At 48.1% G+C, this 26,947-nt stretch overlaps 1 protein-coding gene across 1 annotated transcript in view; it reads right to left on the bottom strand.

Moving 5' to 3' along the window:
* Positions 1-13,442, bottom strand: part of LOC138671967 (arylsulfatase H-like) — a 130,234-nt gene extending 116,792 nt beyond the window's left edge. Inside the window, exon 1 of the mRNA XM_069760072.1 lies at positions 13,396-13,442. The gene's annotated coding sequence lies outside the window, so the exon portion shown is untranslated. The remainder of the gene's footprint in view (positions 1-13,395) is intronic.
* Positions 13,443-26,947: the final 13,505 nt, after the last annotated feature.

Genomic DNA, 26,947 nt, shown 5'->3' on the forward strand with positions numbered 1-26,947 from the left:
GTGTGTATATACAGGACAGGAGGATTGGTACTGTGCAGTGTATATATACAGGACAGGAGGAGTGGTACTGTGCAGTATATATACTGGACAGGAGGAGTGGTACTGTGCAGTGTATATATACAGGACAGGAGGAGTGGTACTGTGCAGTATATATACAGGAAAGGAGGAGTGGTACTGTGCAGTGTATATATACAGGACAGGAGGAGTGGTACTGTGCAGTGTATATATACAGGACAGGAGGAGTGGTACTGTGCAGTGTATATATACAGGACAGGAGGAGTGGTACTGTGCAGTGTATATATACAGGACAGGGGGAGTGGTACTGTGCAGTTTATATATAAAGGACAGGAGGAGTGGTACTGTGCAGTGTATATATACAGGGGGAGTGGTACTGTGCAGTGTATATATACAGGACAGGAGGAGTGGTACTGTGCAGTGTATATATACAGGGGGAGTGGTACTGCGCAGTATACATTCAGGACAGGAGGAGTGGTACTGTTGAGTGTATATATACAGGACAGAAGGAGTGGTACTGTGCAGTATATATACAGGACAGGAGGAGTGGTACTGTGCCGTGTATATATACAGGGGAAGTGGTTCTGCGCAGTGCATACATACAGGACCGGAGTGGTACTGTGCAGTGTATATATACAGGATAGAAGGAGTGGTACTGTGCAGTGTATATATACAGGGGGAGTGGTACTGTGCAATGTATATATACAGGACAGGAGGAGTGGTACTGTGCAGTGTATATATACAGGAGAGGAGGAGTGGTACTGTGCAGTGTATATATATAAATACAGGAGAGGAGGAGTGGTACTGTGCAGTGTATATATAAAGTAGAGGAGGAGTGGTACTGTGCAGTGTGTATATACAGGACAGGAGGAGTGGTACTGTGCAGTGTGTATATACAGGACAGGAGGAGTGGTACTGTGCAGTGTATATATACAGAACAGGAGGAGTGGTACTGTGCAGTATATATACAGGACAGGAGGAGCGGTACTGTGCAGTGTATATATATATATATATATATATATATATATATATATATATATATATATATATACAGGAGAGGAGGAGTGGTACTGTGCAGTGTGTATATACAGGACAGGAGGAGCGGTACTGTGCAGTGTGTATATACAGGACAGGAGGAGCGGTACTGTGCAGTGTGTATATACAGGACAGGAGGAGCGGTACTGTGCAGTGTATATATACAGGACAGGAGGAGCAGTACTGTGCAGTGTATATATACAGGACAGGAGGAGTGGTACTGTGCAGTGTATATATACAGGACAGGAGGAGTGGTACTGTGCAGTGTATATATACAGGACAGGAGGAGTAATACTGTGCAGTGTATATATACAGGACAGGAGGAGCGGTACTGTGCAGTGTACATATACAGGAGGAGTGGTACTGTGCAGTGTATATATACAGGACAGGAGGAGTGGTACTGTGCAGTGTATATACAGGACAGGAGGAGTGGTACTGTGCAGTTTATATACAGGACAGGAGGAGTGGTACTGTGCAGTGTATATATACAGGACAGGAGGAGTGGTACTGTGCAGTATATATACAGGACAGGAGGAGTGGTAGTGTGCAGTGTATATATACAGGACAGGAGGAGTGGTACTGTGCAGTGTATATACAGGACAGGAGGAGTGGTACTGTGCAGTGTATATACAGGATAGGAGGAGTGGTACTGTGCAGTGTATATATACAGGAGGAGTGGTATTGTGCAGTGTATATATACAGGAGGAGTGGTACTGTGCAGTGTATATATACAGGAGGAGTGGTACTGTGCAGTGTATATATACAGGACAGGAGGAGTGGTACTGTGCAGTGTATATACAGGACAGGAGGAGAGGTACTGTGCAGTGTATATATACAGGAGGAGTGGTACTGTGCAGTGTATATATACAGGAGGAGTGGTACTGTGCAGTGTGTATATACAGGACAGGAGGAGCGGTACTGTGCAGTGTATATATACAGGACGGGAGGAGTGGTAATGTGCAGTGTATATATACAGGACAGGAGGAGTGGTACTGTGCAGTATATATACAGGACAGGAGGAGTGGTACTGTGCAGTGTATATATACAGGGGGAGTGGTACTGTGCAGTGTATATATACAGGACAGGAGGAGTGGTACTGTGCAGTATATATACAGGACAGGAGGAGTGGTACTGTGCAGTGTATATATACAGGACAGGAGGAGTGGTACTGTGCAGTGTTTATATACAGGACAGGAGGAGTGGTACTGTGCAGTGTATATATACAGGGGGAGTGGTACTGTGCAGTTTATATATACAGGACAGGAGGAGTGGTACTGTGCAGTGTATATATACAGGGGGAGTGGTACTGTGCAGTGTATATATACAGGACAGGAGGAGTGGTACTGTGCAGTGTATATATACAGGGGAGGAGGAGTTGTACTGTGCAGTGTATATATACAGGACAGGAGGAGTGGTACTGTGCAGTATATATACAGGACAGGAGGAGTGGTACTGTGCAGTGTATATATACAGGACAGGAGGAGTGGTACTGTGCAGTGTATATATACAGGACAGGAGGAGTGGTACTGTGCAGTGTATATATACAGGGGGAGTGGTACTGTGCAGTTTATATATACAGGACAGGAGGAGTGGTACTGTGCAGTGTATATATATACAGGGGGAGTGGTACTGTGCAGTGTATATATACACGACAGGAGGAATGGTACTGTGCAATGTATATATACAGAACAGGAGGAGTGGTGCTGTGCAGTGTATATATACAGGACAGGAGGAGTGGTACTGTGCAGTATATATACAGGAGAGGAGGAGTTGTACTGTGCAGTGTATATATTCAGGACAGGAGGAGTGGATACAGGACAGGAGGAGTGGTACTGTGTAGTATATATACAGGACAGGAGGAGTGGTACTGTGCAGTGTATATATACAGGACAGGAGGAGTGGTACTGTGCAGTGTATATATACAGGGGGAGTGGTACGGTGCAGTGTATATATACAGGACAGGAGGAGTGGTACTGTGCAGTGTATATATACAAGGGGAGTGGTACTGTGCAGTGTATATATACAGGACAGGAGGAGTGGTACTGTGCAGTGTATATATACAGGGGGAGTGGTACTGCGCAGTATATATACAGGACAGGAGGAGTGGTACTGCAGTGTATATATACAGGACAGGAGGAGTGGTACTGTGCAGTATATATACAGGACAGGAGGAGTGGTACTGTGCAGTGTGCATATACAGGACAGAAGGAGCGGTACTGTGCAGTGTGTATATACAGGACAGGAGGAGCGGTACTGTGCAGTGTAAATATACAGGACAGGAGGAGTGGTACTGTGCAGTGTATATATACAGGACAGGAGGAGTGGTACTGTGCAGTATATATACAGGACAGGAGGAGTGGTACTGTGCAGTATATATACAGGACAGGAGGAGTGGTACGGTGCAGTGTATATATACAGGAGAGGAGGAGTGGTACTGTGCAGTGTATATATATATATACAGGGGAGGAGGAGTGGTGCTGTGCAGTGTATATATAAAGGAGAGGAGGAGTGGTACTGTGCAGTATATATACAGGACAGGAGGAGTGGTACTGTGCAGTGTATATATACAGGACAGGAGGAGTGGTACTGTGCAGTATATATACAGGACAGGAGGAGCGGTACTGTGCAGTGTGTATATACAGGACAGGAGGAGTTGTACTGTGCAGTGTATATATACAGGACAGGAGGAGTGGTACTGTGCAGTGTATATATACAGGACAGGAGGAGTGGTACTGTGCAGTGTATATATACAGGACAGAAGGAGTGGTACTGTGCAGTACATACACAGGACAGGAGGAGTGGTACTGTGCAGTGTATATATACACGACAGGAGGAGTGGTACTGTGCAGTGTATATATACAGGACAGGAGGAGTGGTACTGTGCAATGTATATATACAGAACAGGAGGAGTGGTGCTGTGCAGTGTATATATACAGGACAGGAGGAGTGGTACTGTGCAGTATATATACAGGACAGGAGGAGTGGTACTGTGCAGTGTATATATACAGGACAGGAGGAGTGATACTGTTAAGTGTATATATACAGGAGAGGAGGAGTTGTACTGTGCAGTGTATATATACAGGAGAGGAGGAGTGGTACTGTGCAGTGTATATATACAGGACAGGAGGAGTGGTACTGTGCAGTGTATATATACAGGGGGAGTGGTACGGTGCAGTGTATATATACAGGACAGGAGGAGTGGTACTGTGCAGTGTATATATACAAGGGGAGTGGTACTGTGCAGTGTATATATACAGGACAGGAGGAGTGGTACTGTGCAATGTATATATACAGAACAGGAGGAGTGGTGCTGTGCAGTGTATATATACAGGACAGGAGGAGTGGTACTGTGCAGTATATATACAGGACAGGAGGAGTGGTACTGTGCAGTGTATATATACAGGACAGGAGGAGTGATACTGTTAAGTGTATATATACAGGAGAGGAGGAGTTGTACTGTGCAGTGTATATATACAGGAGAGGAGGAGTGGTACTGTGCAGTGTATATATACAGGACAGGAGGAGTGGTACTGTGCAGTGTATATATACAGGGGGAGTGGTACGGTGCAGTGTATATATACAGGACAGGAGGAGTGGTACTGTGCAGTGTATATATACAGGGGGAGTGGTACTGCGCAGTATATATACAGGACAGGAGGAGTGGTACTGTGCAGTGTATATATACAGGACAGGAGGAGTGGTACTGTGCAGTATATATACAGGACAGGAGGAGTGGTACTGTGCAGTGTATATATACAGGACAGGAGGAGCGGTACAGTGCAGTGTAAATATACAGGACAGGAGGAGCGGTACTGTGCAGTGTATATATACAGGACAGGAGGAGTGGTACTGTGCAGTGTATATATACAGGACAGGAGGAGTGGTACTGTGCAGTGTATATATACAGGACAGGAGGAGTGGTACTGTGCAGTATATATACAGGACAGGAGAAGTGGTACTGTGCAGTGTATATATACAGGACAGGAGGAGTGGTACTGTGCAGTATATATACAGGACAGGAGGAGTGGTACTGTGCAGTATATATACAGGACAGGAGGAGTGGTACGGTGCAGTGTATATATACAGGAGAGGAGGAGTGGTACTGTGCAGTGTATATATATATACAGGAGAGGAGGAGTGGTGCTGTGCAGTGTATATATAAAGGAGAGGAGGAGTGGTACTGTGCAGTGTGTATATACAGGACAGGAGGAGTGGTACTGTGCAGTGTATATATACAGGACAGGAGGAGCGGTACTGTGCAGTGTGTATATACAGGACAGGAGGAGTTGTACTGTGCAGTGTATATATACAGGAGAGGAGGAGTGGTACTGTGCAGTGTATATATACAGGACAGGAGGAGTGGTACTGTGCAGTGTATATATACAGGACAGGAGGAGTGGTACTGTGCAGTGTATATATACAGGACAGAAGGAGTAGTACTGTGCAGTACATACACCGGACAGGAGGAGTGGTACTGTGCAGTGTATATATACACGACAGGAGGAATGGTAATGTGCAATGTATATATACAGAACAGGAGGAGTGGTGCTGTGCAGTGTATATATACAGGACAGGAGGAGTGGTACTGTGCAGTGTATAAACAGGACAAGAGGAGTGCTACTGTGCAGTGTATATATACAGGACAGGAGGAGTGATACTGTTAAGTGTATATATACAGGAGAGGAGGAGTTGTACTGTGCAGTGTATATATACAGGAGAGGTGGAGTGGTACTGTGCAGTGTATATATACAGGACAGGAGGAGTGGATACAGGACAGGAGGAGTGGTACTGTGTAGTATATATACAGGACAGGAGGAGTGGTACTGTGCAGTGTATATATACAGGACAGGAGGAGTGGTACTGTGCAGTGTATATATACAAGGGGAGTGGTACTGTGCAGTGTATATATACAGGACAGGAGGAGTGGTACTGTGCAGTGTATATATACAGGGGGAGTGGTACTGTGCAGTGTATATATACAGGACAGGAGGAGTGGTACTGCACAGGATATATACAGGACAGGAGGAGTGGTACTGTGCAGTGTATATATACAGGACAGGAGGAGTGGTACTGTGCAGTATATATACAGGACAGGAGGAGTGGTACTGTGCAGTATATATACAGGACAGGAGGAGTGGTACGGTGCAGTGTATATATACAGGAGAGGAGGATTGGTACTGTGCAGTGTATATACAGGTCCTTCTCAAAAAATTAGCATATAGTGTTAAATTTCATTATTTACCATAATGTAATGATTACAATTAAACTTTCATATATTATAGATTCATTATCCACCAACTGAAATTTGTCAGGTCTTTTATTGTTTTAATACTGATGATTTTGGCATACAACTCCTGATAACCCAAAAAATCTGTCTCAATAAATTAGCATATCAAGAAAAGGTTCTCTAAACGACCTATTACCCTAATCTTCTGAATCAACTAATTAACTCTAAACACATGCAAAAGATACCTGAGGCTTTTATAAACTCCCTGCCTGGTTCATTACTCAAAACCCCCATCATGGGTAAGACTAGCGACCTGACAGATGTCAAGAAGGCCATCATTGACACCTTCAAGCAAGAGGGTAAGACCCAGAAAGAAATTTCTCAACAAATAGGCTGTTCCCAGAGTGCTGTATCAAGGCACCTCAATGGTAAGTCTGTTGGAAGGAAACAATGTGGCAGAAAACGCTGTACAACGAGAAGAGGAGACCGGACCCTGAGGAAGATTGTGGAGAAGGACCGATTCCAGACCTTGGGGAACCTGAGGAAGCAGTGGACTGAGTCTGGTGTGGAAACATCCAGAGCCACCGTGCACAGGCGTGTGCAGGAAATGGGCTACAGGTGCCGCATTCCCCAGGTAAAGCCACTTTTGAACCATAAACAGCGGCAGAGGCGCCTGACCTGGGCTACAGAGAAGCAGCACTGGACTGTTGCTAAGTGGTCCCAAGTACTTTTTTCTGATGAAAGCAAATTTTGCATGTCATTCGGAAATCAAGGTGCCAGAGTCTGGAGGAAGACTGGGGAGAAGGAAATGCCAAAATGCCTGAAGTCCAGTGTCAAGTACCCACAGTCAGTGATGGTGTGGGGTGCCATGTCAGCTGCTGGTGTTGGTCCACTGTGTTTCATCAAGGGCAGGGTCAATGCAGCTAGCTATCAGGAGATTTTGGAGCACTTCATGCTTCTATCGGCTGAAATGCTTTATGGAGATGAAGATTTCATTTTTCAGCACAACCTGGCACCTGCTCACAGTGCCAAAACCACTGGTAAATGGTTTACTGACCATGGTATTACTGTGCTCAATTGGCCTGCCAACTCTCCTGACCTGAACCCCATAGAGAATCTGTGGGATATTGTGAAGAGAAAGTTGAGAGACGCAAGACCCAACACTCTGGATGAGCTTAAGGCCGCTATTGAAGCATCCTGGGCCTCCATAACATCTCAGCAGTGTCACAGGCTGATTGCCTCCATGCCAAGCCGCATTGAAGCAGTCATTTCTTCAAAGGATTCCCGACCAAGTATTGAGTGCATAACTGAACATTATTATTTGATGGTTTTTTTGTTTGTTATTAAAAAACACTTTTATTTGATTGGATGGGTGAAATATGCTAATTTATTGAGACAGGTTTTTTGGGTTATCAGGAGTTGTATGCCAAAATCATCAGTATTAAAACAATAAAAGACCTGACAAATTTCAGTTGGTGGATAATGAATCTATAATATATGAAAGTTTAATTGTAATCATTACATTATGGTAAATAATGAAATTTAACACTATATGCTAATTTTTTGAGAAGGACCTGTATATATATATATACAGGAGAGGAGGGCTGGTGCTGTGCAGTGTATGTATAAAGGAGAGGAGGAGTGGTACTGTGCAGTGTGTATATACAGGACAGGAGGAGTTGTACTGTGCAGTGTGTATATACAGGAGAGGAGGAGTGGTACTGTGCAGTATGTATATACAGGACAGGAGGAACGGTACTGTGCAGTGTGTATATACAGGACAGGAGGAGTGGTACTGTGCAGTGTATATATACAGGACAGGAGGAGTGGTACTGTGCAGTGTATATATACAAGGGGAGTGGTACTGTGCAGTGTATATATACAGGGGGAGTGGTACTGCGCAGTGTATATACAGGACAGGAGGAGTGGTACTGTGCAGTGTATATATACAGGGGGAGTGGTACTGCGCAGTATATATACAGGACAGGAGGAGTGATACTGTTAAGTGTATATATACAGGAGAGGAGGAGTTGTACTGTGCAGTGTATATATACAGGACAGGAGGAGTGATACTGTTAAGTGTATATATACAGGAGAGGAGGAGTTGTACTGTGCAGTGTATATATACAGGGGGAGTGGTACTGTGCAGTGTATATATACAGGAGAGGAGGAGTGGTACTGTGCAGTGTATATATACAGGGGGAGTGGTACTGTGCAGTGTATATATACAGGAGAGGAGGAGTGGTACTGTGCAGTGTATATATACAGGGGGAGTGGTACTGTGCAGTGTATATATACAGGACAGGAGGAGTGGTACTGTGCAGTGTATATATACAGGACAGGAGGAGTTGTACTGTGCAGTGTGTATATATACAGGAGAGGAGGAATGGTACTGTGCAGTGTGCATATACAGGACAGGAGGAGCGGTACTGTGCAGTGTGTATATACAGGACAGGAGGAGCGGTACTGTGCAGTGTGTATATACAGGACAGGAGGAGCGGTACTGTGCAGTGTATATATACAGGACAGGAGGAGTGGAAACAGGATTCAAGATTCAAGATTCAAAGAAGCTTTATTGGCAGGACCAAATACACATCAGTTTTGCCAAAGCAAGTGTATAGAGGCAATAGGGATAGGGACTGTGGGGATGTTGGGTAGGAGCTGTGGGGGAGGTGGATGGGGCAGATCCATTGTGGGGGCTATAGTCCATGGCATAGGGGAGGTGGATGGGGCAGATCCATTGTGGGGGCTATAGTCCATGGCATAGGGGAGGTGGATGGGGCAGATCCATTGTGGGGGCTATAGTCCATGGCATAGGGGAGGTGGATGGGACAGATCCATTGTGGGGGGTATAGTCCATGGCATAGGGGAGGTGGATGGGGGCAGATCCATTGTGGGGGCTATAGTCCATGGCATAGGGGAGGTGGATGGGGGCAGATCCATTGTGGGGGCTATAGTCCATGGCATAGGGGAGGTGGATGGGGCAGATCCAGGGTGGGGGCTATAGTCCATGGCATCATAGTTCTCTTTCTCGCAGTCTATGGCATTCGCTCACATACCGCGCTGCTATCTCCACTGCTCTCTCTTCTTCTCCCAGCAGGATATATGTTTTCTCTTCCTCCTTCATGGTGATGAAGTCTGGGAAGAGATGTGAGAGTCTCCTGAAGTGAGTGTCCCTCACTGCTGAGTATTTGGAGCAGTGTAGCAGGAAGTGGGTTTCGTCCTCTATGGCCTCCTGATCACAGTGTTGGCACAGTCTTTCCTCCCTGGGCTTGTAGTTCTGCCTGTGTTGGCCACATTCGATGGCCAGACTGTGGGCGCTGAGTCTATATCGGCTCAGGATCTGGCGGTCTCTGGGGTCCGGGAGTTTCTCCAGATATGGGGCCAGTCTGTAGTCTCTCTGTAGGCTCCGGTACATGGTCAGTTTCTGTGAGCTGATGATATCATTCTTCCAGTCAATGACATACCTCTCCTGGCCTTCATCTGCCATCTTCCTAATTCTGGCTTTTGTCAGGTTGTTGTGATTGGTCTTCTGGTCCGGTTGGGTTTGGCTGGGCTGTTCCGAGGGTTCTGGTTTTTCTGTTTCACCTTCATGTATCAGGGCTTTATGGTGATGGGAGCTTGGATTGCTCCTATGCAGGTGAGCCCGGAATGACAGCGCCCTCTTTAGAACTGTTAGGTGTAGAGGGAATCTGCCCAGCTCGGCCCGACAAGCACTGTTGGAGGTGCTCCGATGGACCTACAGGACAGGAGGAGTGGTACTGTATAGTATATATACAGGAAAGGAGGAGTGGTACTGTGCAGTGTATATATACAGGGGGAGTGGTACTGTGCAGTATATATACAGGACAGGAGGAGTGGTACTGTGCAGTGTATATATACAGGACAGGAGGAGTGGTACTGTGCAGTACATACACAGGACAGGAGGAGTGGTACTGTGCAGTGTATATATACAGGATAGGATGAATGGTACTGTGCAATGTATATATACAGGACAGGAGGCGTGGTACTGTGCAGTGTATATATACAGGACAGGAGGAGTGGTACTGTGCAGTGTATATATACAGGGGGAGTGGTACTGTGCAGTATATATACAGGACAGGAGGAGTGGTACTGTGCAGTGTATATATACAAGGGGAGTGGTACTGTGCAGTGTATATATACAGGACAGGAGGAGTGGTACTGTGCAGTGTATATATACAGGGGGAGTGGTACTGCGCAGTATATATACAGGACAGGAGGAGTGGTACTGTGCAGTATATATACAGGACAGGAGGAGTGGTATTGTGCAGTGTATATATACAGGGGGAGTGGTACTGCGCAGTATATATACAGGACAGGAGGAGTGGTACTGTGCAGTATATAAACAGGACAGGAGGAGTGGTATTGTGCAGTGTATATATACAGGGGGAGTGGCACCGCGCAGTGTATACATACAGGACAGGAATGGTACTGTGCAGTGTATATATACAGGACAGAAGGAGTGGTACTATGCAGTATATATACAGGACAGGAGGAGTGGTACTGTGCAGTGTATATATACAGGGGGAGTGGTACTGTGCAATGTATATATACAGGACAGGAGGAGTGGTACTGTGCAGTGTATATACAGGACAGGGGGAGTGGTACTGTGCAGTGTATATATACAGGACAGGAGGAGTGGTACTGTGCAGTATATATACAGGACAGGAGGAGTGGTACTGTGCAGTGTATATATACAGGAGAGGAGGAGTGGTACTGTGCAGTGTATATATATATACAGGAGAGGAGGAGTGGCACTGTGCAGTGTATATATAAAGGGGAGGAGGAGAGGTACTGTGTAGTGTGTATATACAGGACAGGAGGAGTGGTACTGTGCAGTGTGTATATACAGGACAGGAGGAGTGGTACTGTGCAGTGTATATACAGGACAGGAGGAGCGGTACTGTGCAGTGTATATATACAGGAGAGGAGGAGTGGTACTGTGCAGTGTATATATATATATATATATATGTATATATATATATATATATATATATATATACAGGAGAGGAGGAGTGGTACTGTGCAGTGTGTATATACAGGAGAGGAGGAGTGGTACTGTGCAGTGTGTATATACAGGACAGGAGGAGCGGTACTGTGCAGTGTATATTTACAGGACAGGAGGAGTGGTAATGTGCAGTGTATATATACAGGACAGGAGGACTGGTACTGTGCAGTGTATATATACAGGACAGGAGGAGTGGATACAGGCCAGGAGGACTGGTACTGTGCAGTGTATATATACAGGGGGAGTGGTACTGTGCAGTGTATATATACAGGAAAGGAGGAGTGGTACTCTGCAGTGTATATATACAGGGGGAGTGGTACTGTGCTGTGTATATATACAGGACAGGAGGAGTGGTACTGTGCAGTGTATATATACAGGGGGAGTGGTACTGTGCAATGTATATATACAGGACAGGGGGAGTGGTACTGTGCAGTGTATATATACAGGACAGGAGGAGTGGTACTGTGCAGTATATATACAGGACAGGAGGAGTGGTACTGTGCAGTGTATATATACAGGACAGGAGGAGTGGTACTGTGCAGTATATATACAGGACAGGAGAAGTGGTACTGTGCAGTATATATACAGGACAGGAGGAGTGGTACTGTGCAGTGTATATATACAGGAGAGGAGGAGAGGTACTGTGTAGTGTGTATATACAGGACAGGAGGAGTGGTACTGTGCAGTGTATATATACAGGAGAGGAGGAGAGGTACTGTGTAGTGTGTATATACAGGACAGGAGGAATGGTACTGTGCAGTGTGTATATACAGGACAGGAGGAGCGGTACTGTGCAGTGTATATACAGGACAGGAGGAGTGGTACTGTGCAGTGTATATATACAGGACAGGGGAGTGGTACTGTGCAGTGTATATACAGGACAGGAGGAGCGGTACTGTGCAGTGTATATACAGGACAGGAGGAGTGGTACTGTGCAGTGTATATATACAGGACAGGAGGACTGGTACTGTGCAGTGTATATATACAGGACAGGAGGAGTGGATACAGGACAGGAGGAGTGGTACTGTGCAGTGTATATATACAGGGGGAGTGGTACTGTGCAGTGTATATATACAGGAAAGGAGGAGTGGTACTCTGCAGTGTATATATACAGGGGGAGTGGTACTGTGCTGTGTATATATACAGGACAGGAGGAGTGGTACTGTGCAGTGTATATATACTGGACAGAAGGAGTGGTACTGTGCAGTGTATATATACAGGAGAGGAGGAATGGTACTGTGCAATGTATATATACAGAACAGGAGGAGTGGTGCTGTGCAGTGTATATATACAGGACAGGAGGAGTGGTACTGTGCAGTATATATACAGCAAATAGACAGAAGGAGTGGTACTGTGCAGTACATACACAGGATAGGAGGAGTGGTACTGTGCAGTGTATATATACAGGACAGGAGGAATGGTACTGTGCAATGTATATATACAGGACAGGAGGAGTGGTACTGTTAAGTGTATATATACAGGAGAGGAGGAGTTGTACTGTGCAGTGTATATATACAGGAGAGGAGGAGTGGTACTGTGCAGTGTGTATATACAGGAGGAGTGGTACTGTTCAGTGTGTATATACAGGACAGGAGGAGTGGTACTGTGCAGTGTATATACGTCAGCAGACCCCAGGCCCCCAGCACCTGTATATACGTCAGCAGAACCCAGACCCCCAGCACCTGTATATATATGTCAGCAGACCCCAGGCCCCCAGCACCTGTATATACGTCAGCAGACCCCAGGCACCCAGCACCTGTATATACGTCAGCAGACCCCAGGCCCCCAGCACCTGTATACACGTCAGCAGACCCCAGGTCTCCAGCACCTGTATATACGTCAGCAGACCCCAGGCCCCCAGCACCTGTATATATGTCAGCAGACCCCAGACCCCCAGGAGCTGTATATGCTTCATAAGTCGCCCAGGCCCCCAGCACCGGTCCTGTGTATATATATATATATATATATATATATATATACTGTATAGATACAGTATATACATATACAGGACAGGTGCTGGGGGCCTGGGCTGGGCGGCAGCCCACCCACGACCATCAAAATACAGCGATATCACATTGATTGCACTCACTCAGGCACCGTCTAGGAGCTCCTCTGGAATCTGCTAAGTTCAGCAGTGCAGCTAGGGGTGGAAGAGCAGAGCAGGAGAATGTGCTCTCTCTGCCCACAAACAATGTCACGCTGCGTTCTTAACCCCTATGTGCCTACCTGTCCTGACTGAGTCTGAGATGATTGTGCCTGCACCCGCTGTCCGCACCTGTAGAACTGCCATGCCCGCAGACTTAAAGGGCCGGCGGCAGGAAAAATTGCTGGCAAGCGGCGAATGTATCCCAGACAGCATGAGTGGGCCCCCCGTCTCGCCAGTGCCCCGGCACTTGCCTGGGTACGCCGGGTGCTGGCGCCGGCCCTGAAACTACTGACAACTAGGGTTGAGTGAAACGGGTCGGCCATTTTCAGATGTCGCCGACTTTTGGCAAAGTCGGGTTTCATGAAACCCGACCCCTGTGTGGGGTCGGCCATGAGGTCGGCGATCTTCTGATCTGGTATCGGAATTCCGATACCGAGTTCCGATATGTTTAAGATATCGGGAATCGGTATCGGAATCCATATTTAAGTTTAATTTAAAGAATAAAAATAAAAAAATATTGATATACTCACCCTCGGACGCGCCCTGGTTCTCACCGGCAGCCTTCCTTCCTAAGAATGAGCGCCTGAAGGACCTTCAATGACGTCGCGGCTTGTGATTGGTCGCGTGACCGCCCATGTGACCGCTCACGCGACTAATCACAAGCCGCGACGTCATCGAAGGTCCTTCAGGCGCTCATTCTTAGGAAGGAAGGCTGCCGGTGAGAACCAGGGCGCGTCCGAGGGTAAGTATATCAATATTTTTTATTTTGATTCTTTAGTTTACACTTAAATATGGATCCCAGGGCCTGAAGGAGAGTTTCCTCTCCTTCAGACCCTGGGAACCATTAGAAACCCAATGCACTGCATTGGGTTTCGTGTTTCGGCCAACCCCGACCCCGACTTTTCTATAGGATCGGCCGATTTCACTCGACCCGACTTTTTAGAAAGTTGGGGTTTCGTGAAACCCGACCCGATCCTATAAAAAAAAAAGTCGCTCAACCCTACTGACAACATGTCTCCAAAGTTCCAAGCAATAAATTTTGTATTTATTTTATTTTCTGAAAATGAGAAATGGTCAAAATAACAAAAAAATGCATTGCTTACGGACCTCAAATAATGCAAAAAACACAAACAAGCTCATAATCATGTAGAAACAATAATACTAATGTTTTAACTCAGGAAGAGTTCAGAAATCAATATTTTGTGGAATAACCATGATTATTAATCACAGCTTTCATGCATCTTGGCATGCTTTCCACCAGTCTTTCACACTGCTTTTGGGGGACCTTATGCCACTCCTGGTACAAAAATTTAAGCAGCTTTTCTTTGTTTGATGGCTTGTTGTAACTATCCATCTTCCTCTTGATTACATTACAGAGGTTTTCAATGGGGTTCAGGTCTGGAGATTGGGCTGCCCATGACAGGGATTTAATGTGGTGGTCCTTCATCCACACCTTGATTGACCTAACTGTGTGGCATGGCGCATTTTCCTGCTGGAAAAAAACAGTCCTCAGAGTTGGGGAAGGCGGAGCCGCGGAGCTCAGGCTCATACACCCGGCGCCGCCGCTCTTCTCACCCGGCGGCTGGGGGCTTCTTACAAGGAGTGCGCCTGCAACAATGCAGGGCTCCGGGGACGCCCGGTCTGCACTCCTCCTTCCTCTCCTTCAGACCCTGGGAACCATTAGAAACCCAATGCACTGCATTGGGTTTCGTGTTTCGGCCAACCCCGACCCCGACTTTTCTATGGGATCGGCCGATTTCACTCGACCCGACTTTTTAGAAAGTTGGGGTTTCGTGAAACCCGACCCGATCCTATAAAAAGAAAAGTCGCTCAACCCTACTGACAACATGTCTCCAAAGTTCCAAGCAATAAATTTTGTATTTATTTTATTTTCTGAAAATGAGAAATGGTCAAAATAACAAAAAAATGCATTACTTACAGACCTCAAATAATGCAAAAAACACAAACAAGCTCATAATCATGTAGAAACAATAATACTAATGTTTTAACTCAGGAAGAGTTCAGAAATCAATATTTTGTGGAATAACCATGATTATTAATCACAGCTTTCATGCATCTTGGCATGCTTTCCACCAGTCTTTCACACTGCTTTTGGGGGACCTTATGCCACTCCTGGTACAAAAATTTAAGCAGCTTTTCTTTGTTTGATGGCTTGTTGTAACTATCCATCTTCCTCTTGATTACATTACAGAGGTTTTCAATGGGGTTCAGGTCTGGAGATTGGGCTGCCCATGACAGGGATTTAATGTGGTGGTCCTTCATCCACACCTTGATTGACCTAACTGTCACGATTCCCCTGACCGCTGTCACCACCGGGTCAGGATTCCCACCGTGACCGTCACCCATACGTCACAGATTGAGGTGACTTTAGGCCAACAGACGGCTATCACATGTGCAGGGGGCTTACCTTAGTTATCCCTCCACTCCACGATGTGATGAAAAACCACACACAAGGCTATTGACCTCTTAGTTTACAGCAGGGGCTTATTCTAGGTATCCCACTGCTTTCAATATACCACAAACTGCAGGGATTTATGTATATCCCGCTTACAGTTCCACTTAACACTTGCAGCTCTCTGGCGCCCCCCTTACTCTCAGGTCAGATTAGGTACTGCACCCTGGGTAATTAGTCGCCAGAAAGGCTGCCTGCTATGTACTGGCTATTGGGCACGCTGCAGCGACGCGATAACTACTCCCACACAGGCAGGAACAATAATTATTAACCCCGCAGTCGCTTCAGCATCGCTCAACAGTCTGCACACTTTCGCTGCCACCAGCTTCGATTAAACGGGTCCGAAGCTAACCCAACACAACAGTAACAGTAGCGTATTTCCCTTCAGAGACTTAGGGTACGGTTTAGAACAGGAGAACGAACTAATATATAATAGTATATCCCATTAAAAATAATTAGGCAGTGCTTTATCAAAAATATTTTATAAAGATGTTACAAATGAGACAATTGCAAATATGTACAAGGGTAATTATAACATAAAGGGAATAAATGAGAAAAAGCAACACTTACATGTTCAAAGCATGACAGGCAACCAGGCTAGGGCAGTTTTTCCCATACGTCCCAGCTCATTTGGACGTGAGCAGGACAAGACAAGAAATCAAGCAGCCCAGCAGGAGTAATCAGCAGAAGAGAGTGAGCTGGGGCTCCTGCCACAAACTTAATACCTTAAGGCTTTGACATCACAGAAGGGCTGGCTTATCCAGACCCTCCTCTCTCTACATTCTGCCTAAACTTTAAACTATTCTCTCTAATTTCTATAACTTCACTACAAAACACGCCATGGTTCTAACAAACTCATCATTCATCTCAGATTAACGTGAGCATTCTAATGAGATCAAATATGTCCTATCTGGGATACATATTTACAGAGAAATCCCTACTTCTTTACCAGATGGAGTTAGAAGCCCGAGTATCATGGGATGTGTAGATACACAGAGTGAGACTACAAATATATATTTTCGTATTTCTAGCTTAAATTGTTTGCCTAATATCTAACAAAAACTAAACAAAGAATCTTTCATGGATTCTTGAAGTTTCTACTTCCCTTATAGCTGAACAAGAGCTTACACAGGAAATGCTAGTCGTAAATTCCATTCGGCAATAAAACCTCTCTTCCTCCATACTCTCAGAGAAAAAAAGCCAGGAATTTGCAGCTACAAACTGTGCTCCAAGAAGGGGGGCTTAGCCCACTCAGGCTAGCAAGAGAACTACTTATGATATTTCATACCATATCGTGACACCTCCCCCTTTTGGTGTGCGCTAGGGAGGCAGGACCTGATGGTTCTCCTCCATGCGCACCTCAGCAGGTTCACCCTGGTGGGCCAACCCATCACCATTGCCATGATCTGGCTCCATGGTGCCTTCGCCTACCCGGTTTCCCAGGTAGTGAACCTCCCTCATGCCCATCTGACACTTTCCCGGCTTGATAGTCAGTCCTGCTTGGTGAATTCGCCTGAGCACCTCCTCGAGATGCTGCAGGTGTTCCTTCCAGGAGGGACTGAAGATGGCAATGTTATCCAAGTACGCCACGGCGTACGTCTCCAGTCCCTGAAGCAGGAGGTTGACCATCCGCTGGAAAGTGGCAGGGGCATTCTTCATGCCGAAGGGCATGACCGTGGACTCGTACAGTCCAAAGGGTGTGATAAAGGCGGACTTCTCCTGTGCCTCAGGGCTCAGGGGAATCTGCCAGTATCCTCGACTCAGATCCATTATTGTTAGGTAATTTGCGCCAGCTAACTTCTCAAGCAGCTCCTCGATGCGCGGCATGGGGTGCGCGTCAGAGGCTGTAATGGCGTTGAGCCCCCTGTAGTTCACGCAGAACCGTGTGGTCCGGTCCTTCTTTGGCACGAGAACTACAGGTGATGCCCACGCGCTCTTTGACCGTCGAATCACCCCCAGCTGTAACATCTCATCGATCTCTTGGCGCATAGTCTGCTGCACCTGGTCAGAGATTCGATAGGGTGTTCGCCGTAGTGGGGCGTGATTCCCGGTGTCCACCTCGTGGACTGCTAACTCAGTCCTCCCAGGTCGGTTGGAGAATACGACCCGGAAGGGTTCCAGTGTGGTTTGCAACTGCACCCGCTGGGGTTCAGTTAACAAGGCGCTTACCTCCACATCCTCGATGGACCCATTGGCCTTGGCTTGGGCCAGCAAGTCCAGGAGGGTGTCTTCCTCCCCGTCTTCGGGTAAGCTGCAGACCGGTAGGACGAAAGGTTCACGTTCGTGATGAGCCTTCAACATGTTGACTGTTGTGAATTCTGTGGCTGAATTCACTCCTGTGGTCACAAGTGGTATTGCAGCCTCTGGGCTTCCTCCCTCAGGTGTTTTGGTGAGCTCGTTGGCTGCCTTGCTATTTAACTCCACCTGAGTCTGTCTTCCTTGCTCCTTGTCAATGTTCCAGTGTTGGATCTGAGCTACTGCATCTTTCCTGTGGCCTGCTGCTCTGCTAGATAAGTGTTACTTTGTTTTTGTTTCCGTTTTTTCTGTCCAGCTGTGCTATTCTCTTTTGCTGGAAGCTCTGAGACGCAAAGGGTGCACCGCCGTGCCGTTAGTTCGGCACGGTGGGTCTTTTTGCCCCCCTTTGCGTGGTTTTGCTTTAGGGTTTTTTGTAGACTGCATAGTTCTCTTTGCTATCCTCGCTCTGTCTAGAATATCGGGCCTCACTTTGCTGAATCTATTTCATTCCTACGTTTTGTCTTTTCATCTTGCTAACAGTCATTATATGTGGGGGGCTGCCTATTCCTTTGGGGTATTTCTCTGAGGCAAGTCAGGCTTGTATTTCTATCTTCAGGCTAGTCAGCTCCTCAGGCAGTGCCGAGTTGCATAGGTAGTGTTAGGCGCAATCCACTGCTGCTTTTAGTTGTGTGAGGATAGGTTCAGGTATTGCAGTCTGCAGAGATTCCACGTCTCAGAGCTTGTTCTATTGTTTTTGGGTTATTGCCATATCACTGTATGTGCGCTGATTACTGCACACTGTGTTGCCTGATAGCACAGCATAACAGTTGACGTGAAAGGCCTTTCGCCTACCCCGAGCGTGGTCAAGCGTGACCACGTACGTGACCGGGTTGAGCTGTTGGTGGACGACGTACGGGCCCTCCCAGGCTGCCTGAAGCTTATCCGTTGGTACAGGGACCAGCACCCACACCTTTTGACCCACGTGGTAGGTCCGCTCCCGGGCGTTCTGGTCGTACCAGTGCTTCTGATCAGCCTGAGCCTGCGTCATGTTGTCATGCACCAACCGCGTCAAGGTCTGCATCTTGTCACGGAAGCGCATGACATACTCCACTAGGGACACTTCAGAAGGGTTCGGCTCCTCTTCCCAGGATTCTCTTACCAACCCAAGGGGTCCCCGAACTCGCCTGCCGTACAGGAGCTCGAAGGGGGAGAACCCCGTCGAGGCCTGCGGAACCTCTCGGTAAGCCAACAGCAGGTGTGGGAGGTACCGCTCCCAGTCGCGCCCTTGAGTCTCAACCAGCATGCGTAGCATCTGTTTGAGGGTACCATTGAAGCGTTCACACAAGCCATTGGTCTGTGGGTGATACGCACTCGATACCAGGTGCTTCACCTGCATTCTCTTACAGAGAGCCTCCATTAGGCGAGACATAAATTGGGTCCCTTGATCAGTAAGCATTTCCCTGGGAAACCCTACACGTGAAAAGATGGCCAACAGGGAATCCGCCACCTTATCTGCCCTAGTTGACGACAGAGCTACTGCCTCTGGGTACCGGGTAGCGTAGTCTACCACAGTAAGGATGTATTGCTTTCCAGAGCTGCTGGGGACGGCCAGCGGGCCCACAATGTCCACCGCGATCCTCTGGAAAGGCTCCTCTATCACTGGCAAAGGGATCAGGGGAGCCTTAATAGCAGGCCCCGCTTTCCCCACCCTTTGACAGGTGACACAGGAGCGGCAGTAGTTTGACACATCTGTCCCCATCTTAGGCCAATAGAAGTGTTGAGACAGCCGGGCCTTAGTTTTGCTGATCCCCAAGTGTCCAGCTAGCGGGATCTCATGGGCAATCCGCAACAACTCACCCCGGAATTGCTGTGGGACGACCAGCTGTCTTTCCCTCAACCACTCCTTTTGTGATTCTCCGGGTACTGTCTCCCGGTACAACCTTCCTTGTTCCCAGAACACCTTCTCCTTATCAGTCTCGGAGAAGGGCGTCCCGGCAAGTTGTCCCAAACTCTCTAGGCTCGCATCTGTGTGCAGAGCGGCCTGAAACTCCTGGCTAGGGGAAGCCAAAAGCAACGTCAGGGTCCCTTCCCCACGGGAACCCTCTTGGACCTGCTCTGGGTCCACCTCTGGTTCAGTCACAGTGATGACTGAGGAGGGTCCGGAAGGCTGACAGTTATCTGCGTTCCGGGCACTCTGACTGCGGGTGACAGCAGCTACGTAGGCTGTCTCCCCGGGGATTTCTACAGGCCCATCAGCCGGCGCTGCTATGGGCTCTACCTCCCCATCCACCCCCAACACTTCAGGGGCAGTGCTACTTATGGGCCAGTTACATTCCTCGGTGGCACTGGTCACTTTCATGGCATCACCTTCCTCACGGTTCCCATGCATCTCCCCATTTCCTGTAGCACCGACACTTGCCCCTGTTAGGGGTTCCTCAGCCGTCTCACTCCGCAGAGCGACGTGGCTGGGCACGCCTGTACCTATGGACACATTAACCTTCACAGAAAAATCATTATCAGGTTCAGCTGGCACAGGTACAACATTTTCACCATCAATCCTAGGGAAAAAATGGTTAATAGATGCATCATTACAAGATAAAGCATGATCAGGTAACACATGCGATCTCCCATCACCATCATCATCAGGGTTAACTTTACCCTCATTAGTAGATTGGGGAGGGGTGTCAGGGACGTAGTATGCAAACATCCTCCCCAAATCAGTCCCCAACAAAACATCAGTGGGCAAATTATCAGACAGCCCCACTTCCTTCACCCCGCTCCCAGCACCCCAATCAATAAAAACCCGGGCCATCGGTAAGGGACAGCTGATGCCCCCAATCCCAGTGACAGTTAGGGTTTTCCCTGGAATGATTTCTTCAGGGGCCGCCAGTTTGGGTCGGATGAGGGTTCGTTCAGCCCCGGTGTCCTTGAGGCCTGTAGCAACATGGCCTCCCACAGTGACGGGCTGTACGTTGTCACACACCCTCCCAACCACACCACCCACCAAAAGAACTGCTGCATTAGGCCCTGGGGCCTTGGCTGGGGGGTTCTTCGGCCTGTCTGGACAGAAGGTACTGATATGCCCAGGCCGCTTGCAGGTGTAACACGCGCGAGGTTCGGTGGTAGGTCTGGTGCTGTTGGCCACAGGGCCAGGACCTCGGGTGTGCTGGCTGGCAGGGGTACTGGCGTTGGTTGCAGGCTTACCCCCTCTCCAGCTGGTGGTGACTGGCTTCCGCACTTCCGATCTACGGTTGGCCTCATAGGCATCGGCAATCTGTGCTGCTTTCGTCACGTCTTTGGGTTCTCTGTCCATCACGAACTGTCGCACCTCAGCTGGGCAAAGATGAAAGAACTGGTCTTTGATCATCAGGTCTCGCAGCTGCGCAAAGGTGGTCACTGACAGTCCTTGGGTCCACTGGTCAAAGTGGGTCCCCAGTCCATGCACCACATCACTGTAACTGTCGTGTGGGCCACGTTGGAGGGTCCAGAACTTTCTACGGTACACCTCGGGTGTAAGCTGGTACTTGGCTATCAGAGCCTTTTTGATGGCCTCATAGTCACCATCTTGTTCTTGAGGGAGGGCAGCAAACGCCTCCAGAGCTTTACCTCTCAGCCCTGGTGTCAGGTATCGGGCCCATTCATCTGTAGGCAGCCAGTACTGTCTGCAGGCTTTCTCAAAGGCCCGCAGAAAAGTGTCCAAGTCTCCGTCCTTCTCCATAACAGGGAAGTGATCGGGCCGGGGTTTAGGCATCTGAGCGCTGCTGGGCTCACGGCTGGACTGGGACGACCCCTGCATTTGCAGTCGGGCCATCTGCAGCTGGTACTCCCGCTCCGCTTGCTGGGCCTGGGCCTCTCGCTCCGCTCGGGCCTCTCGCTCAGCTCGGGCCTCTTGCCGGTATTGCTGAATCAGCTGCCGACGTCCCTCATGGTCGTCAATGGGGAATTCTTTCAAGACCGCCTGCAGGTGGGGGTCCAATTCGCCCGGATTGCTAACAGGGCCAGCATTCAGTGGGTGGACCTCTGCTGCAGCACCATGTTCGCTGGTGCTGGCTTCTGCGGCCTCTGAGCTCTGAGATTGGTCTCGAGCGGCTTCCCATTGCACCAGATCTGCGACCAGTTGGGCTTTGTTTTTGCTTGCAAAGTCAATGTGCTGTGACTTGCATAAGGCGACAAGGGTGTCTCTGGTCTGCTGCTCATAGAAGGTTTCTCCCAGCACAACCATGGTTGCCAAATAAAAGATAGGATAGAAAAACGAAGAGAAAGGGAGGGGATAATTATCAGTACGCAATTGTCTCACAACTAAAAAGCACTGAGTTCGTTCTCCAAACTTATTTGCGCAGAGTCCTCGCAAGAACTTTCTGCAAGTTTTTAGTGAGAGGAATGATTACTCAAACCAAATCACTAATGCTCTAAGATATCCCACCGCCTTGCCACCAATTGTCACGATTCCCCTGACCGCTGTCACCACCGGGTCAGGATTCCCACCGTGACCGTCACCCCTACGTCACAGATTGAGGTGACTTTAGGCCAACAGACGGCTATCACATGTGCAGGGGGCTTACCTTAGTTATCCCTCCACTCCACGATGTGATGAAAAACCACACACAAGGCTATTGACCTCTTAGTTTACAGCAGGGGCTTATTCTAGGTATCCCACTGCTTTCAATATACCACAAACTGCAGGGATTTATGTATATCCCGCTTACAGTTCCACTTAACACTTGCAGCTCTCTGGCGCCCCCCTTACTCTCAGGTCAGATTAGGTACTGCACCCTGGGTAATTAGTCGCCAGAAAGGCTGCCTGCTATGTACTGGCTATTGGGCACGCTGCAGCGACGCGATAACTACTCCCACACAGGCAGGAACAATAATTATTAACCCCGCAGTCGCTTCAGCATCGCTCAACAGTCTGCACACTTTCGCTGCCACCAGCTTCGATTAAACGGGTCCGAAGCTAACCCAACACAACAGTAACAGTAGCGTATTTCCCTTCAGAGACTTAGGGTACGGTTTAGAACAGGAGAACGAACTAATATATAATAGTATATCCCATTAAAAATAATTAGGCAGTGCTTTATCAAAAATATTTTATAAAGATGTTACAAATGAGACAATTGCAAATATGTACAAGGGTAATTATAACATAAAGGGAATAAATGAGAAAAAGCAACACTTACATGTTCAAAGCATGACAGGCAACCAGGCTAGGGCAGTTTTTCCCATACGTCCCAGCTCATTTGGACGTGAGCAGGACAAGACAAGAAATCAAGCAGCCCAGCAGGAGTAATCAGCAGAAGAGAGTGAGCTGGGGCTCCTGCCACAAACTTAATACCTTAAGGCTTTGACATCACAGAAGGGCTGGCTTATCCAGACCCTCCTCTCTCTACATTCTGCCTAAACTTTAAACTATTCTCTCTAATTTCTATAACTTCACTACAAAACACGCCATGGTTCTAACAAACTCATCATTCATCTCAGATTAACGTGAGCATTCTAATGAGATCAAATATGTCCTATCTGGGATACATATTTACAGAGAAATCCCTACTTCTTTACCAGATGGAGTTAGAAGCCCGAGTATCATGGGATGTGTAGATACACAGAGTGAGACTACGAATATATATTTTCGTATTTCTAGCTTAAATCGTTTGCCTAATATCTAACAAAAACTAAACAAAGAATCTTTCATGGATTCTTGAAGTTTCTACTTCCCTTATAGCTGAACAAGAGCTTACACAGGAAATGCTAGTCGTAAATTCCATTCGGCAATAAAACCTCTCTTCCCCCATACTCTCAGAGAAAAAAAGCCAGGAATTTGCAGCTACAAACTGTGCTCCAAGAAGGGGGGCTTAGCCCACTCAGGCTAGCAAGAGAACTACTTATGATATTTCATACCATATCGTGACAAACTGTGGCATGGCGCATTTTCCTGCTGGAAAAAAACAGTCCTCAGAGTTGGGGAAGGCGGAGCCGCGGAGCTCAGGCTCATACACCCGGCGCCGCCGCTCTTCTCACCCGGCGGCTGGGGGCTTCTTACAAGGAGTGTGCCTGCAACAATGCAGGGCTCCGGGGACGCCCGGTCTGCACTCTGGCGTGTGTAGCAGACCGAGGTACCAGGGTCGGCATGGGAGTGTTGAGCTGCCCCAGTGCCAGGTGCAAAAGGGGCAAAAGCAGGGCGCTGAGCACTGGGGCAGCTCAACACTCCCATGCCGACCCTGGTACCTCAGTCTGCTACACACGCCGGAGTGCAGACCGGGCGTCCCCGGAGCCATGCATTGTTGCAGGCGCACTCCCTGTAAGAAGCCCCCAGCCGCCGGGTGAGAAGAGCGGCGGCGCCGGGTGTATGAGCCTGAGCTCCGCGGCTCCGTTCTCACTGCCTGCAACAGCCACAGCAGCCTGGCATCAACTGCTCCTCCAGCCGCTGACAGCCCCTCTGCCATCTTACAGTGCGCTCAGTGCCCTATATCCGTCATTCAGCCTCCGTCTCATTGAGAGCACAGTCAATCTCGTGTCTGTGCCGTCTCATGGAGAGCTCAGAGCCCGATCTCAGACAGTCTCATGAAGCGTCCACTGCGCACACCGGTGTACCTGATGGCGAGTGGGCCCCTCGTCTGCTCAGGGCCCCCGGCACTTGCCCAGGTGTGCCGGGTGCTGACGCCGGCCCTGCCCAACCCAATTATATAGCACATGCACCTTAGCCTACCACATTGAATATATAGATAATGAAAGTTCCCCTTGAGCATAAACCACTCACCAATGTCACCATACTCACTAAATAAGAACCATAGTATCTGACCAGATCTTCTTTACACTGACCCCACGACAGACCCACCCATCACACATTTCCCCAAACCATAACTCCCATTATACAGATGCAACATCAGATCCCTCTGATGGTAGACCTATCCAACCTGTAAAACTAGTTTTAATTTAAGGTACATTATACTGGTTATAATAATACATTAATGCAGAGGTGTCAAACTGCATTCCTCGAGGGCCGCAAACAGATCATGTTTTCAGGATTTCCTTGTATTGCACAGGTGATAATTTAATCACCTGCACAGAATGATTCCAGCACCTTGTGCAATGCTAAGGAAATCTTGAAAACACTCATGGTTTGAGGCCCTCGAGCAATGTCGTTTGACACCTCTGTTAATGGGTTCTTCAGACACAATTCTCTTCCAAACCTTGCCATTAAGTGGTTTCAGGAGGCATGATGTAATATGTCTAGGCTTATGGCCCATTTAAGAGATTATGCACAAGGCTTTGGTACCATGCTGCTTAGCCTCGCCTTAAGCATGCAGACCTTCAGCCTCTTTAGCACCATTGCATTTAGGCTCTCGAGTGATATTACTAGTAATGAGCCAGCATGCTTGCCACTGCTCAGTCGAGTATCGTGGGTGCTCAAGCACTATGCTTGAGTCCTTTTCCCCATAGACTTGCATTAGATGGTGTAAATCCTTAGTTTACAAAAAAATCACATGCATTGTAAGTGTGTTTACATAGGTGTTTTTAGCCTGGTTTAAACCTAATAAATAAATAAATAAATAAGAAAAGTATGTGGGGTCCCCACTATTTTTGATAACCAGACAAGGTAAAGCAGAGAGCTGTAGGCTTACATTATCAGGCTGGGAAGGTCCATGGTTATTGGGCACTTTCAAGCCTAAAAATACAAGCCCAGAGCCACCCTCAATTTGGCTCATCACATTAGATGTGCAAATTCTGGCGCTTTGCCTGGCTCTCCCTCATAGCACTAATACGGTAACAATTGGGGTAAAGGTAGTTGGGTGTGATGACTGCTGTGATTTGTCACAGCTGTCATCCCTAGATATTACTATCAGAGTGGCATAGAAGTGACCCTGGATTCTTCAAGTGGCTGCCAAACATAGTCTGCACTATGAGTAAGTACATAGCTCCCAACTGTCCCGCATTGTGCGGGACTGTCCCGGTTTTGAGCCTTTTCCCCGCTGTCCAGCATGGGACACTCTGCTTCCCGCAGACACAGGAGAACCAGCTGACATGCCCCCATGTGTAAAGCCATGCGCCTTACCCTTCCGCACCTATGCAGTGCAGTAGGTATCAGCCAGTCATCCCTGCACCACAGAGCCTTACACCACATATTGGCTGCCTGCTTTGTGCGCACAGGACCTGTGATGAGGTCCCAGGAGGGGAGGAGCAGGGGTCACATAATCAGGACCTCCGTGGATTGCAGGACTCGGCTGTGCTGGTTGCCAACTTGCCACATGGTGCTGCTGGATGAGGTAAGTAATGCCTTGTGTGGGGTCAGGAGGTGTACAGTGTGGATGTAGCAGAGACATGTGTGTACGAGGTGTATTTAGCGGAGCCGTGTGTGTACGAGGTGTATGGAGTGGAGCCGTGTGTGTGTGAGAGGTGTATGGAGTAGAGCCGTGTTTATAAGGTGTATGGAGCGGAGCCGTGTGTGTATGAGGTGTACGGAGCGGAGCTAAATGAGTACGAGGTGTACGGAGCAGAGCCGCGTGTGTATGAAGTGTACGGAGCGGAGCTAAATGTGTACGAGGTGTATGGAGCGGAGCCGCGTGTGTACAAGGTGTACGGAGCTGAGCCGCGTGTGTACAAGGTGTATGGATTGGAGCCGTATGTGTACGAGGTGTATGGAGTGGAGCCGTGTGTGTACGAGGTGTCTTAAGCGGAGCCGTGTGTGAATGAGGTGTATGGAGTGGAGCCGTGTGTGCGAGGTGTATGGAGCGGAGCCGTGTGTGTACGAGGTGTATGGAGCGGAGCTAAATGTGTACGAGGTGTACAGAG

Source organism: Ranitomeya imitator, chromosome 3, assembly GCF_032444005.1.
Source record: "Ranitomeya imitator isolate aRanImi1 chromosome 3, aRanImi1.pri, whole genome shotgun sequence".
Taxonomy (NCBI): Eukaryota; Metazoa; Chordata; class Amphibia; order Anura; family Dendrobatidae; genus Ranitomeya; species Ranitomeya imitator.